Source organism: Neofelis nebulosa, chromosome 8 (genome assembly GCF_028018385.1).
Source record: "Neofelis nebulosa isolate mNeoNeb1 chromosome 8, mNeoNeb1.pri, whole genome shotgun sequence".
NCBI lineage: Eukaryota > Metazoa > Chordata > Mammalia > Carnivora > Felidae > Neofelis > Neofelis nebulosa.
The window spans coordinates 100793972-100809903 of NC_080789.1; the positions used below are offsets into that span (position 1 = coordinate 100793972).

Here is a 15932-nt window from a genome sequence, read left to right on the forward strand (position 1 = left end):
TTTTGTTCTATTAATGTGTTGTTTCACATTTGTTGACTTACACGTGTTGACCCACGTTTGCAATCCAGAGATAGCTACAGCTCGATCACTGTGTATGATTCTTTTAATGTGTTGTTGAAAAACTGCTTGCCAGTATTTGGGGTTTTTTTTTTAAGTTTATTTATTTTGAGAGAGAGAGAGAGAAAGAGTGCGAGTTTATTTATTTATTTTTGAGAGAGAGAGGAAGAGTGAGAGGATCCCAAGCAGTCTCAGGCACTGTCAGCACAGAGCCTGATGTAGGGCTCGAACCCACAAACCGTGAGATCATGAACTTGAGTTGAAATCAAGAGTCAGATGTTTAATGGACTGAGCCACCCAGGCATTCTGATCCAGTATTTTGTTGAAAAAAAACTGTGTCTATATTCATCAAGGATGTTGGCCTATAGTTTTCTCTTCTTGTAGTGTCCTTATCTGGCTTTGGTATCAGAGTAATACTGGCCTCATCAAATAAGTATGTGTTCCCTCTTCAGTTTTTCAGAAGATTTTGAGAAAGATTGACACTGAGTCTTTAAATGTGGTAGAAGTCACCCATGAAACTGCCAGGCCTTGAGTGTTTCTTTGTTGGGAGGTTTTTGATGACTGAGCCAGTTTCTTTATTCACTATTGGTCTGTTCATACGTTCTTTTGTTCATGATTCAATATTGGTAAGTTGTATGTTTCTGGGCATTTATCCATTTCTTCTATGTTCAATTTGTTAGCGTGTGATCATTCATAACAGTCTCATGATCCTTTGTATTTCTGTGCTATTTGTAATGTCTTTTCTTTCATTCCTTTTTTGTTTTTAAGTCTTCTCTCTCTTTTTGTAGTTAGCCTAGCTAAAATTTTGTCAACCTTGTTCATATTTTCAAAAAATTAAAGCTTAGTTTCACTGACCTTTTCTATTGTTTTTCCGGTTCCTATATCATGTATATCTGTTCTGATCTTTGTTATTAATTTCCATCTGCTAACCTGGGGCTTAGTTTGTTCTTTTTCTGGTTCCTTAAGTGTAAAGTTAGGTTATTTATTTGAGATATTTTTTCCTAAAGCAATCATTTATCAGTATAAATTTCCCCCTTAGCACTGGTTTTGCTGCCTCCCATAAATTTTGGTCTGTTCTTTTCCACTTACATTTATTTCCAGATTTTTTTAAATCTTCTCATTTGCTCTCTTCTTTGACCCATTGGCTGTTCTGGAATATGTTGTTTAATCTCTACATATTGGGGGATTTTTCTGTCTTCTTCCTATTATTAACTCCTCCTTTTATAAAATTTTAATTGAAAAAGATGCTTGGTGTGATTTCACTCATCTTAAATGTACTAAGACTTGTTTGTGACATAACATATGATCTATTCTGGAAAATGTTCTATGTATTATTGAGAAGAGTGTGTATATGCTGCTGTTGGATGGAATGTTCTGAATAGATTTTTAGGTCCATTTTGTCTAAAGTACAGTTCAAGTCCATTATATCCTTATCAATTTTCCATCTGGATAATCTATCTGTTGTTAAAAATGAGAGGTTGTAGTTCCCTACTATTATTGTTTTGTTATCTGTGTCTCCCTTCATATCTGTATGTGCTTAAATATTTAGGTGCCCTGATGTTAGGTGCATATATGTTTATAATTGCTATATCCTCTTAATGAATTGACCCCTTATTATTTATAATGACCTGTTTCTTATTACAGTTTTTGCTAATAATCTATTTTGTCTGATATAAGCATAGCTATCCTGCTCTCTTTTGGTTTCCATTTGCATGGAATAGCTTTTTCCATTCCTTCACTTTCAGCCTGTGTATAATCTTAAAGCTGGAGTAACTTATAGGCAGTATATAGTTGGGTCTTGTTTTTTGTTTGTTTGTTTGCTTGCTTGTTTTACCCATCCAGACTCTGCTTGGCTGAGTCTGCTATTGAAGCTTTATATTGAATTCTTCATGTAGTCATTGTGTAGAATTTTTGTTTGTTTTTAATGGTTTTTTTTAAGTTTATTTATTTTGAGAGAGAGAGAGAGACCCACGCACATGGGAGAAGGGGGGCAGGGACAGAGAGAGGGAAAGAGAGAATCCCAAGCAGGTTCTCCACTGGCAGCGCAGAGCCCGATGTGGGGCTCGATCTCACAAACGGTGAGATCATGACCTGAGCCAAAATCGAGAGTTGGACGCTTAGCCGACTGAGCCACCAGGCAACCTTACTATTAATGGTTTCTGTTTCTTTGTTGAACTTTTTTTGTTCATAAATCGCTTTTCTAATTTTGTTTGTTTATTTGTGTTTTTTTGGCCTTTCTTGTGGTGCATGACTTTCTTTAAGAGGATTTCTCTGAATTTTTTGTAAGACAGTTTATAGATCTCCATATGATTAGTTTCGGTCATTGGAGCTTTATTTATACCCTATAACCCCGGAGTTCCTCTTCTGAGAATTCCTAAAAAAATAGCTTTCATCAACTTTGGGTCATACTTGCTGATATGAATATCTTTACATAAGTGTTTTGGTAGGTAGAGGAACTCATTTTTTTGATTCCCCATTATCTCTCACATCATCTCTATTTATAATAGTCAAACACTAAAAATAATTTAATTTTCAAAACACAGTAGAATAAATAAATTGTGATGTAGTCTTGCATTAGGATATTAGATAGCAATTTAAAAGAAATACTGAGACACGTAGCACCAGACTTGACTCTCACAGGTACACTATTTTGTAAAAGAAGGCAGGCAAAAAAGAATTCTCACTCTTCAGGGACACCTGGGTGGCTCAGTCCATTGAGCATCTGACTCCTGATTTTGGCTTAGGTCATATCTCTCAGTTCCTGAGATCAAACCCCACATCAGGCTCTGTGCTGACAGTGTGGAGCGTGCTTGGGATTCTCTCTCTCTATCTCTCCCCCTCTCTCTCTCAAAATAAATGAATAAACATAAAAAAAATTCTTACTGTTAAAACAGGTCAAAATGATGATAAGAGGTCAATATAGTAATAGGCAGGAGAGGCAGGCATGACAGAACCTTTTGTGGCATGGAAAATATTCTTTATTTAGCATACACATATGGCTATATAGATATGCAACGATTCTCAAATTGTATACTTAATATTTGTGACATTTTCTCTATGTAAGTTTATCACTCTATAAAAAAGTACAATTAATATTACACTAGGCTTTTTAAAGGAGCTCTGACTTTTTCCGTTTTCTGCTTCTTCTACTTTTTGGTATAAAATAGTAATTGTTACTTGAGAGTTTGATGGAACTTACCAATAAAACTATCTAGGCCTTCAGCGTTAAATTCAATTTCGTTGCTTCTTCTTGTGTTAATAGCCGCTTTAAATATATTTCATAAAAATTGTGGCTTATATAGAATATTTCTTTCTCGCTTAGGAATGATAGTTGGCTCCAGATACAATTCCAAATTCAGTGTTCTTGCTTCTTTTAAGATATTACTTTGTCTTATAAGTAATGTTGCCACTGAGAAGTTTAGAGTCAATCTGATTCTTGTTCCTTAACAGGTGATGTGCTCTTTCTTCCGTAAATTTTACTCTGGTACTTTAAAAAACAAAACAAAAAAAACTTCTCTATAGTTTGTCTGGGTGTGAAAGTTTTTTCTCATCTTCCTTTAGTGGCAATCCAGAAGTGCTTCCAAAATGAAGCACTCACAAATCCTTTTTATTCTGTGAAATTTCCGTCTATTGATAGAATTCTTCAGCTCTTTCCTCCCTTCTAGTTTTCTGTTTCTTACTTGTAGGACCCTTGTTAAGTATATGCTGAGGCGTTTCTTCTGCCCCCTGTATTCCTTACCATTTTATACTTTCCATGTTTTTGTTCTTTTTTCACGCCTTCTTGGAAAATTACTGAAACTGATTGGGGCGCCTGGGTGGCTCAGTCAGTTGAGTGTTCGACTTTGGCTCAGGGCATGATCTCACGATGATTCGTGAATTTAAGCCCTACGGTGGGCTTTGTGCTGATAGCGTGGGACCTGCTTCGGATTCTCTGTCTCCCTCTCTCTCTGCCCCTCCTCCATGAGCACTCTCTCTCTCCAAAATAGAATAAACATTAAAAAATGAAAATTACTGAAACTGATATTTCAACTCAGCAATTTGTTCTCTGCCTATATTTATCCTTCTATTTATTTCTTAATTGTTTTCCTTAACTTCTTAGCTAGCACTTTTGTACTTGCCTGATATTAGTCATGGACAGACACGGTGAGCAGCTTGGATCACTGCCACAGATTTCTGTGTCTGTAAAATTAAAATAAGTGATAAAATGAATTGGGGGAGATACAAGATCAGAACTTGCCCACTGTCTACACTTTCGTCCCTCCTCTCCTGCAGCTCTCCTCCTGGACTGCAGGCATTGACCACCTTCTGCCCCGTCGACTGCTCTCAGGTCACCATTTCAACTTAAGTTGGTCTCGTTCTAATGTGATTAATGCTTTAGATGCTTATTTCCGTTTTACCTCAATCACTTCTCCAGAGGTGATTTTGGGAACTGGTAGCCCCTGTTGGTTTTACCATGTTGGCAGTAACCGGATTCATGGTATATAAAACAGATTTCCCACGGAAGGAGAAACACTTTGAGAAGATAATACAAATATGTGTCGTTTTGGAGCCCAGCTACACCCAATAGTATTCATTAATAAATCAAAATTCCAATTTCCAAAGTTAATCACCCCTTTATCTCTATGATTGATCAATGGTGAGGCTGCTAGCATAGGGAATTCTGTAGATACTCTAGATCTTTCATAGCAATCTAACATAAAGAAAGTACACCACAATTTTCTGCCAAATAGAGATCAGTGAAGCCTCTTACATCACTGTTAATCAGATATTACTAGGGGATGTGCAGGATGGTTTTCTGTTCATCGTTAGGTCCATTTGCCATTATAACCACAGTGGTATGAAACAGGAAAGAAAACCTTGCTATATCAAAAGAAATAACAGCAGTAGCTTTTGCATTCAGGAAAAGGGGGTGGGTTATGGGTAACAGTAGTAAAAGTTAACTCTCCATGTGTATTACAGGAGGTTAACCAGTGCCCAAATATTATGATTGGAGTCATATTCCTCACATAAGTCTGCTATGTGGGTAAGATTCCTGTGCATACTTATAAACTAGACTAATCTGTTTAGATGCTAAAGCTCTATCATATTCCAATGTGAAAATCTAGGCAGCTCCTGCTAGACCAAAGCACAAGGCTGACCTGAGCCCCAAAGAAGCAGAACATGCAAATTCTGTGGAGTGGGGGCAGCTTATGCACAAAGGTAATTATAAGAATCCAGGAACCAAAAGCTGTCCAGGCAGCAGCTGATAGAAGGATAAACCTTTTCTTGGATTTCTTGCCCAAGAATCAAGCACAGGATCTAAAGTGGATGATATTCCTCTACTTTGTCTTTATTGGAAGAAGGATTTTTTATTGATCTACTCTCCCGCCACCTCTCGATACCTGAGGCAGAGGCAGGAGGGCCAATTTCGAGAGGACTTATGAGAGCATTTCAAACCCCATCCGAGAAAGAAATTAGGAAAGGAAAGAAATTAGAGACGGGGTAGGTGTGTGCTAAGTAATGGTGACAGGGTGGATAGGGAAAGAGGAACAAAGAGAAACCCCCTCAGGCAGGGGGGGATAGGAGAAAACAGCAGCAGGACATTAAGTTTAGGTCAAATTTGGGGTGACTGACTGGCTCAGTCGGAAGAGCATGCAACTCTCGATCTCGGCTTCACGAGCTCAAACCCCACACTGGGCGTGGAGATTACTTGAATAAACATTAAAAAAAAAAAAAACTTTGTAAGATTAGGTGAAATTTGGTAATTATGTGTATCTTTTGCCAGGCTATCTTCCCTTCTTCCCACCCCCCCCCAACACTAAATTTCAGTGAATGCTGATTGCAAGAGCTTTTGATAATGTTTTAGAGGAGGAAGAAGGAGCAAGCTGTCCACACATTCGGTGACATGGGGCAGAGGGAAGATAAGAGGCCTCAGGAGAAAAGGAAAAAAAAAAAAAAAAACAAAAAACAAGAGATGGAGAATTCAACAAAAAGACACTGTGAGGAAGTAGTGGTTCGAAGTATCACAGCCCAAACACACTCGAGAACCATTAGAAATTCTAGGGACAGGAGGTAGGGCTAATGATTCAAGTCACTTCATTTCTTATTTTCCAAAGGACCTGAGAACTTGGACATGTTATATGTAGATTGTGTATCTGTCCCCAGCAGATGTGTGAGCTCTAACGATTTTTCTCAGGATCCCCAGGCGATGAGCCTACTCTATTACCTGCGATCCCGTTGACTTTAACACAGCAGGTCAGACATAAAGGACCTCATTCTTTTTTCCCCTTTGATGGATAGGCACACATTCGGATGCAATTTGTGGATGAAAGCAGGCACTTTTTCCTTGTAAGGGTTTATCATTTGACTTTCCGGTACACGTAGCTTGAAGCTAAGGGGTTACTGCGTATCTTCAAAACAAGTAATTCGGAGATAGTGGTGTAGAGAGTAATTTTACAGAGACAGTGTGACTCTTTTTAGCAGCTATTTTCCCAGATGTCGTGCACCTGTTCTCACTTCTCCAAGCTATCGGGAAAGAGCACAAACTACATATCACTGGGTGAATATTGGGAATGCCAGAAGCCAGATTAGGGTCAGGTTTAGGAGTTAGGACATTCCTGTTCCCTCAGCATGTTACAGCCTTGGTGAATGTGGAGTGTCTTCTCAATTCATATCCTAGAAGATGCTCTACCCATGGGGTAATTTGAACCAATTTACATTTTCAAAGATCGCTGTGCTTGAGGATACAAGAAATAATATTTATTTTAATTAAATGTGTAACACACATGTGCTACACCCAAAAACTCAACTATGAGAAGACAATTAGGTTTGGAAGCAAGTTGAGGTATGAGTATCTTCACAGACAAAGTCACAAAGTTAACCTAAAATCATTCTCCTTCCAAGTGACCTGCACTTTCCTATTCCAATTATGCCGCCGCGAAATTTTTAGATTTATTTATGTTTACTAAGAAATTTTGGACATACCCACATCTACCCCAAGTGAATTGAAATTCCAGAGTCTATAGGGTGGAGGGGAGGGGCTGAAATTATGTAAGAAAAGATGATGTAATTAGGATAGAACATTTCTGGAATCTTCAAATGTTCTTACTGTGATGTCATCTTGAGGAAAGAAACCTCAGCTCCGGAGCTGGATTCCACGTCTCTTTCAGTGTGACCACAGATCAATCACCTAGGATTTCACTCAGGAAAAGAAAATGTATACTTGGATTAAAGCAGCTAGGGTATGAATTCCATAAAAAGAGGTTTGTGTTAGAGTCTCTAGATGTTCACAAAGATTTCTTGATAACATAGAACTGGTCTGGAAGGACCCAAGTATTTATTATTGGACATTTTATATAAAGATAGACCACAAGTTAGCACTGTCCTATCCTGATGTAGGCAGTGATATTTTCTGAACGTCTAGCCTGGACCAAAATGTAATAGGAGTTTCAATACAGGCATATTTGTTCTTCAAATGACACCCCATTGACTCCAATCTCAACATTCTCACATACAAGCTCTTCTTCATTCAGGAGTTTCTCCTCTTCCAGACCTTCTTTCTCTGAAGACCGTGAAAACCAACCTGCAATAGCAAATTCAGGGCCCTGTTATAATTACAACTCAGAGACTAATCAGAGCCTTCAAGAGGCATCAGAACCATGGACAAGAAGAAAACAGCACCCTGGGGGACCCAGATTAAGATAATTTCTGCATAATATAAAACCCATCAGGGAAATCTTCCATACAAACTGTTGATTTCACACCGTTGTCTAGGAAAGATCTGTAATAGAGACTAAAGACCTCTGAAGAGCTGCTTCGCAGTCAATGCAAACAGCAGAGACATGAAATTGGAGAAGGAATGGTGAGCGTCCTACTTTTCTCAATTAGACTGGGCGACATCAAGGGAATTTGGTAACAGGAAGGTATAACTCTATTACCATATATCCCATGAAGTCACCTAGACACCAGATCCTGACTCCCCCAGTGTCCACAAGGATAATCCCAATCTTCTCTGAAAGTCCTTAAATGGGTATAGCTGCTTCCACTTCCCCTGTTGTTCTCCTCCCAAGGAACCCCACCACCTTCAAGAAGGCTATGGTAGCAGATGATCTGTTGGGCCTTCCAACTCTGAATAGTGTGGATCCAGCTCCATGGACATGTAGCTCATGAGGTTGTGTAGGACTCCATGCTCCAGAAGGCCCTGTGCTTGGTCTCACATCCTGTTGTCACCATCTTCAAAGTCTTAGTATTTTTGAGGGGCACCTGGGTGGCTCAGTCGGTTGAGCACCCAACTTCAGCTCAGGTCATGATCTCAACAATCGTGAGTTTGAGCCCCGCAGCAGGTTCACTGCTGTCAGCGTAGAGCCTGCTTCGGATCCTCTGTCCCCACTCTCTATGCTCCTCTCCTCCATTCACTCCCTCTCAAAAATAAATAAGAACAGGGGCGCTTGGGTGGCTCAGTCGTTTGGGCGTCTGACTTCAGCTCAGGTCATGATCTCACTGTTCGTGAGTTGGAGCCCCGCATCAGGGTCTGTGCTGACAGCTCAGAGCCTAGTGCCTGCTTCGGATTCTGTGTCTCCCCCTCTCTCTGGTCCCCCCTGCTTGTGCTCCGTCTCTCTGTCTTTCAAAAATAAAAAAAGATTAAAAAACATTTAAATAAACACATTAATAATTGTTGAACAAGGAATCCCACTTCATTTTTCATTGGGCTCTGAAAATTATGAAACCAGTCTTGCCATAGGTCTTAAAGAAATATGGAGTAATGCTTGCCCTTCACCCAAAACCTGACCCCATGGAAACCCATACTTATCAGAGTAATCTTAATATATTATTAACAGCCATAGAATATCAAAAAGTAGTCTAACATTAATGTTTGGCCATTTTAACTATATTTCTCACTTTGTCACATTTTGAATTACCCCCCCCCCAATCTTTTAATAATCTATGTGATTGCTGTGATTGGAAAAACATGACCACAGCATCAAAAAGTACATGCATGGCCACAACTGTAGGAAAGTCCCTATCACCAGATCCAACCCATTCCCATCCTCCCTAAAGATGCTAAGAAATAACTGACATGACTTGGGAAGCTAACTCTCTCTCTGATTAAGAGATATTCTTTTACGGGGCGCCTGGGTGGCTCAGTTGGTTAAGCGGCTGACTTCGGCCCATGTCACGATCTCACGGTCCATGAGTTCAAGCCCCGCGTTGGGCTCTGTGCCGACAGCTCAGAGCCTGGGGCCTGTTTCAGATTCTGTGTCTCCCTCTCTCTGACCCTCCCCCCGTTCATGCTTTGTCTCTCTCTGTCTCAAAAATAAATAAACGCTAAAAAAAAAAAAAAAAAAAAAGAGAGATATTCTTTTACTTGTCGGTAAGGGACTATTTTACTACTTGTCTGTGAGGTACTATTCTCAGGATTACATAATTTGCGGGGCCTAGTGCAAAACAAAATCAGAGCCTCTTGTTCAAAGACCATCAAAAAGCTCAAGATGGCAACAGGAGGGCAACAAGCCAAGTGTGAGGTCCTTCTTAGTGTAGGACGTGGGCAGTTGCACAGGTCACATTCCCATGAAGGTGGCCCTGAGTACGTCTATCTCATCCGTCCCACATAAAGAAGTCTTGGCAAGAATTTCAGGGACAGGAAATCCTTCGTTTATGTAATTGTATTCCGGATCACCTGTCTCTTGTCCTCTAAGAGCAGGCTAGGGCCTCTGGTGGAGCACATAAGTAAAGCGGACCTACCCCCAGGAATCAGGATAGGATCATTCTGGATCTAACAGTGACCTCTTGCGTGACCTTGAGAAAGTCACATCCTATCTACTTTCAGTTATTTTATCTATGTAGTAGTGGTTGATTATACAATTCCTCTGATCCCTTTAAGTACCAATAATCCCTGAGGCTATAATTGAAGGCATTCTGGATAATTGGTGGATATATCAGCTTATGGGGCACCTGGGTGGCTTAGTCGGTTGAGCGTCCGACTTCGGCTCAAGTCATGATCTCATGGTCTGTGAGTTCGAGCCCCGTGTCGGGCTCTGTGCTGACAGCTCGGAGCCTGGAGCCTACTTCGGATTCTGTGTCTCCCTCTCTCTCTGACCCTCCCCCGTTCATGCTCTGTCTCTCTCTGTCCCAAAAATAAATAAAAAACGTTGAAAAAAAAAATTAAAAAAAAAATTATAAAAAAAAAAATCGGCAGCATTCGCCCCCTAAAATACCAAAAGGTTTGCCAAATCCCAATATATTTCAGTAAAATGATCTCTCAGTTGCCTCCCACCCTGGAGTTTTACTTTGTCAAACCAGATATCTTGGTTTGGGAAATACCTATATGTTAACATATAGCTGAAACCATCAGAGCAGCTATGCACATGGAGAACTGTCTCTTTCTTACTCTCTAAAGTCATGAGGCAGTTACTGAGGTGTCCGGAGAAAAACAGTTTAAACCAGCCTGAGAAATAGTCATTCAGTTCCTGAGAGAATGGTCCCCAGGAAACCAGACTTCCCCTCTCAGAGGACTGAGGTTGCCATCTCCCAAAACTCTATTCCCCCTTCAGTCCGTCTTCCACACAGGCCTTCCTACCCCCACCACAGTCCCCAAAGCAGACTGGCCTGCCTTGCCTATAACGTTCCCAAATCTAACTCTGTCTTCATACTCTTTGGCACACGGTAGCAGCTTGGCCACAGAATTATCTGCCAGGCGAGAAACCTTCCCAGAACCGACGTGAGAGGATAAATCTGCATATATGAAAAGTAAATAAAGATTCATAACAGAACCTCGGGCTTGAAATTGTTTCTTTCCAGAGAGAAGACTCCGCGTTCACTGGGGAGCAGAGAGAGCTGCTGAGAGCCTGAGAGTGTGGAGAAAGGTATGGTTCTAAGGAGGGTTGCAGGAGTTATATGTGTAGATGCTGCACCACGGATGCTGTGAATCACCCTAGATACCGGTTTATGGCCAGAACGTGCTAGGGAGGGCAGGGACATCCACCCAATTCCAGCTATTTCTCCTCCCTAGTTCCATGGTCATTATCAACAATTTCACATGCAGCCCCCACCCCACCCCACCCCCACCCCCGTGTGGATACTATTCACAAGTGGGCAAGATTGATACAAAGTTTCCAAGTCAGAAACTCACATGCTAAAACACCTTCATATAGAGCCACATTTGAAGTCTTTGGGGCTGCTCTCAGCTCGAGCCCCTTCCTTGTTCATGCTTTATGGACATACCCCGGAAGAGTCCTAACCTGTGTCCCTATTCCTGGTGCTGAACTCACTGCTGTCATGGGATACCATATTTCTTTGGTCCTCCTAGTCCAAGGTCATTGAGGTTTAAAGTCCAGAGCAGTCCACGTATCACATTTTCCAGAAAATGCAATAAGGACCAAAGGCAGCTTCAGTATCCACATCACAATGGCCCCTTCTCATCCACAGCCCACAAGCTCTCCTTTTCCTCATCCCCTTTTTAGAGCCTACCTTCGCATTTTATTTTCTTTCTGCACGGCCGAATCACCAGGAAAATGAGAAAAAGGAAGATGCAGGGTCCAAAGATGAAACTGAGGATACCTGTCACAAAGAAGATCCCAGGGCCAGGATTTGAGCCTAAATTGGACTCTGAAAAAAACATATCCTCAGGATGGGAAGGGACATGGGGGAAATCCTGCCCCTACTGTCACCTGGTGGGTTTTCAGGATGGTGAAGTCACAGCACAGGCACAATGGGAGATTGTGAGATCCTGGCAGGTACTGGCCCAGCCTTTGGCTTTCAGAGAGCCCAACCCTATCCAATACTACCTTGAGAAGTTGTAGGAGAGAATGCTAAGGAATATCAGGAAGCTTCACAAATTGCCACACGCATAGGTTCAGAAGCACTATATCCAACCCCCCTTTCCAGGAATGGAGCCCACCCACATCAGAGCAGGGAGAGAGAAGGCTTGGAGTGCTCTTGTTTAGGATGAGAATATTCCCAGAGCAAACAAGACCCACGTGCATGGCAACTTGGTTTGTTTTCCCAAGTTTTCTGTTCTAAGTCAACCCAAGGAAGGGAAAACTTTCCCAGGAAGGGACTCCTGATCCTTTCCTGAAAGGTCCAGTCTTCCTCAGGGCACATCCAATCTTGTCTAAAATGTATGCACCAGAGATCATCTTAGAATAGCTCTCCTGCCCTGTGGGACAAAAAGAGGGGAACACTGTCTGTCTTCGTGTGAATATGAGGCAGATTTTCCCTATTGTCTGGACAGGAAAGAAAGAGCTTAAGGTTGTCCAATTATCACCAGGAAGCCCACCCTCACTCCTTCACCCTGTTTCTGGGATGTCCTAGGTGCCCCTCTTCCAAAAGTACCTGGAGAAATCCATTAATTTAGGCGTGTAAACTCACCTGGTATAAGAAGTCTTACAGTTCCGTTGAAGCACTTTTTGAAAGAACATTTTTACATTCCTACTATGTTTCCTAAGTCTGCCATAACAAATTGCCACACACTGGGTAACAACAGAAATTTATTCTCTCCCAGTTCTGGAGACTTGAAGTTCAAAATCAAGGTGTCAGTAGGGCTACGCTCTCTCTGGAGGCATTAGGGAAGGATTCTTCCTTGCCTAGTTTCTGGTGCTTGTTGGCAATTTTGGGCATTCTTCTGTTTGTAAATGCATCACTCCAATCTCAGCCTCCTCCATCACATGGCAGTCTCTGTGCGTCTGGTCTTCACACAGTGTTCTTCCCTGTGTTTGTGTCTAAATGTCCCTTTTCTTATAAGGGTACCAGTCATTGGATTAGGGCCAACCCTAAGATGCTATTTCTAAATAAAGTCGCATTCTGAAGTTCTGAATGGACATGGATTTTGGAGAGATATATTCAAACCAGTAGGTAACTAATCCCCAAAACTGTCAAGACTAATTCTCTCCTTTACGAAGTTTCAATCCACAACCCAATCTTCTTCACTCAACAGACAACCTCAGTTGATACCGCAAGGAGACGGAATGGCCCTTCATATTTTTTCCAAATAGAAACAGAGACCCATGCACTGAAGTCACTGGATAGATGAGGACTGTCCCCAAGGAGGGGACAGCCACCAACACTTACAGCAGCTCAAAAATGAATGCCTTGGTCAGAAAGGGGGTTATACCAGAACCTCCACCGCAGCCACTTTTTGTACCTCTCCAGTTCATTTGCTTTATGTGTTAAGTATGCATTTTTACATTAAGTTATGAGAGCCTATTCCTGCTGGATTCTTGTACGCTTCTTTTTCTGGGGTATTTTGCAAGAGGAAGGTTAGCTAAGACAAGCTACAGATCCCCACCACTGCAATTGGGTCTTGAGTCCACAAATCATCACCTCCCTCCTATACCACATTCTAGATTTCCTTCATCCTTTATTAGCTGCTGGTCTAGGTAGCTTAGCTGGTGGGATGATCCAGACCCTTACCCTGAGTGATCTAAAACTCTGGCCACCATACACTTCTCAGGCTGTGACTCATGCACTGGTATATTTATTACCAAAATGGGGCAAGGAAGTGCCAAGAGATATCCAAATATATGTGCCAAGTATATTCTTGTCTGCACCTGTTGTGCGACAGTTTTCCTCTTCCTGATGATTAGGGTCATTTACCCCAATAATGAGGTTATTGTTTTCTTGCTTATTGATAATTTGTCATGGATATCCTGATGTGACTGGAAAGGAGCCATGCCTTAAAGTTTAATGTGGCACTTATGTGATCCCTGGTGGAATCATTTTTCCTTCTGGGAACCAGAGCTTCTAAATCCACAAAGCCTAGACTTAGAAGATAGAAATCCCAGGGGCGCCTGGGTGGCTTGGTCGGTTGGGCCTCCAACTTCGGCTCAGGTCATGATCTCATGGTCCGTGAGTTCGAGCCCCGCATCGGGCTCTGTGCTGACTGCTCAGAGACTGGAGCCTGTGTCAGATTCTGTGTCTCCCTCTCTCTCTGCCCCTTCCCTGTTCACGCTCTGTCTCTCTCTGTCTCAAAAATAAATAAAAAAATAAAAACGTTAAAAAAAAAATTAAAGGGGCGCCTGGGTGGTTCAGTCAGTTGAGCGTCCGACTTCGGCTCAGGTCATGATCTCACGGTCCGTGAGTTCGAGCCCTGCGTTGGGCTCTGTGCTGACAGCTCGGAGCCTGGAGCCCGTTTCAGATTCTGTGTCTCCCTCTCTCTCTGCCCCTCCCCTGTTCATGCTTTGTCTCTCTGTCTCAAAAATAAATAAACGTTAAAAAAAAATTAAAAAAAAAAAGAAGAAGATAGAAATCCCAAATACCTCAAGTGGACCATTGGGAATGAAGGTAAGCATAGCCACTCCTATTTCCCCTTATTCTTGGATCCATGTATTCTTACCTGTTGGCCATACCATGGGTAACCACATAATGGTAACTTATTTTGAGAACATACATTGTACTGTGGATGGTAGGCCCCATCCTTGTAGGGTATCATCTCCAAGCTGTTTTTCAGCTACACCTTCAACAGGCATTTCCATCACTCTGTCAGTGGATAGGTGAGGTGATAGGACCCTTGGATCCGACAGTCACATAACGCCTGCCAAATATCCTTTGCCATAAAATGAACCCTTGGTCCGAAGCCATGTGGTGCAAGATCCCACATTAATGAACTAAACACTTTATAAGACCCCAAATAGCAGTGCTGCCTGAAACCCTGCAGGACTTCCGGATATCAAAAATAAAAAAAGACATTACTAGAAAAGAAAACTACAGGCCGATATCTCTGATTATTATAGATGCAAAATTCTCAATAAGATACTAGCAAACCAAATTCAGCAGCACATTAAAAAGATCATTCACCATAAACAAGTGGGATTTATCCCTGGGATGCAAGGGTGGTCAACACCCCAAACCAGTCAATATGAAGCATCACATTAATAGAATGAAAGAAAAGATTCATGTGATCATCTTAATAAATGCAGAAAAAGCATTTGACAAAGTTTAACACCCATTCATGATAAAAATGCTTAACAAATCAGGCATGGAAGGAACATATCTCAACATAATAAAAGCCATATCTGTCAAGCCCACAGCTAAAAAGCCTTTTCTCTATGATCAGGAACAAGACACCAGGGCCTACTGTCTCCAGTCCTATTCAACATAGTGCTGAAAGTCCTAGCTAAAGCAATAAAGCAAGAAAAAGAAATAAAAGATATCCAAATCTGAAAGGAAAAAATAAATTTCTCTCTATTTGTAGATGACATGATTTTTATATAGTAAATCCTAAAGACTCAACCAATCTAATCAATGAGTTCAGTAAAGTTATGTATCCAAAATTAACATGCAAAAATTAGTAGTTTCTAGACACTAACAATGAATTTCCTGAAAAACAAATAAAGAAATTGATCTTATTTATAACATCAAAAATGATAAAATACTTAGGAATAAATTTAACCAAGAAATTAAAAGATCTCTACTTGGTGAAAGAAATTGAAGAAGGCATAAACAAGTGAAAAGATATCCTATGTTCATGGATTGGAAGAATTAATATTGTTAGAATGCTCGTACTACTCAAAGTCATCTTTATGTTAAACACAATCTCTATCAAAATGCCAATGGCATTTTTCACAGAAATAGAAAAAACAATCCTAAGATTCATATAAAATCACAAAAGACCTGAAATAGACAAAGCAATTATGAAAAAGAACAAAGCCACACACATCACATTTACTGATTTTAAACTATATTACAATGCAATAGTAAATTAAGCAGTATGGTACTGTTATAAAAAAAAATACACACACAGGCCAATGGAATAGAGTATAGGGCCCAGATATATATTTCTACATATATTGTCAACTAATATTTGACAAGAGAGCCAAGAACACTCAGTGGGGAAAGGATTGTCCCTTCCACAAACTGTGTTGGAAATACTGGATAACTACATGCAGAAACATGAATGTGGA

The 15932-nt window shown here is 40.9% G+C and overlaps 1 protein-coding gene and 1 long non-coding RNA gene across 2 annotated transcripts in view; one reads left to right on the forward strand and one right to left on the reverse strand.

The window, feature by feature from the left end:
- LOC131483895 (scavenger receptor cysteine-rich type 1 protein M160-like) overlaps positions 1-15932 on the forward strand; it is a 68418-nt gene that overhangs the window by 45047 nt on the left and 7439 nt on the right.
- Positions 7351-11710, reverse strand: LOC131520073 (uncharacterized). Its single transcript, XR_009265921.1, has 2 exons — positions 11503-11710; positions 7351-7618 (listed from the first exon to the last, which is right to left on the reverse strand). It is a non-coding gene; the product is annotated as an uncharacterized LOC131520073 (long non-coding RNA).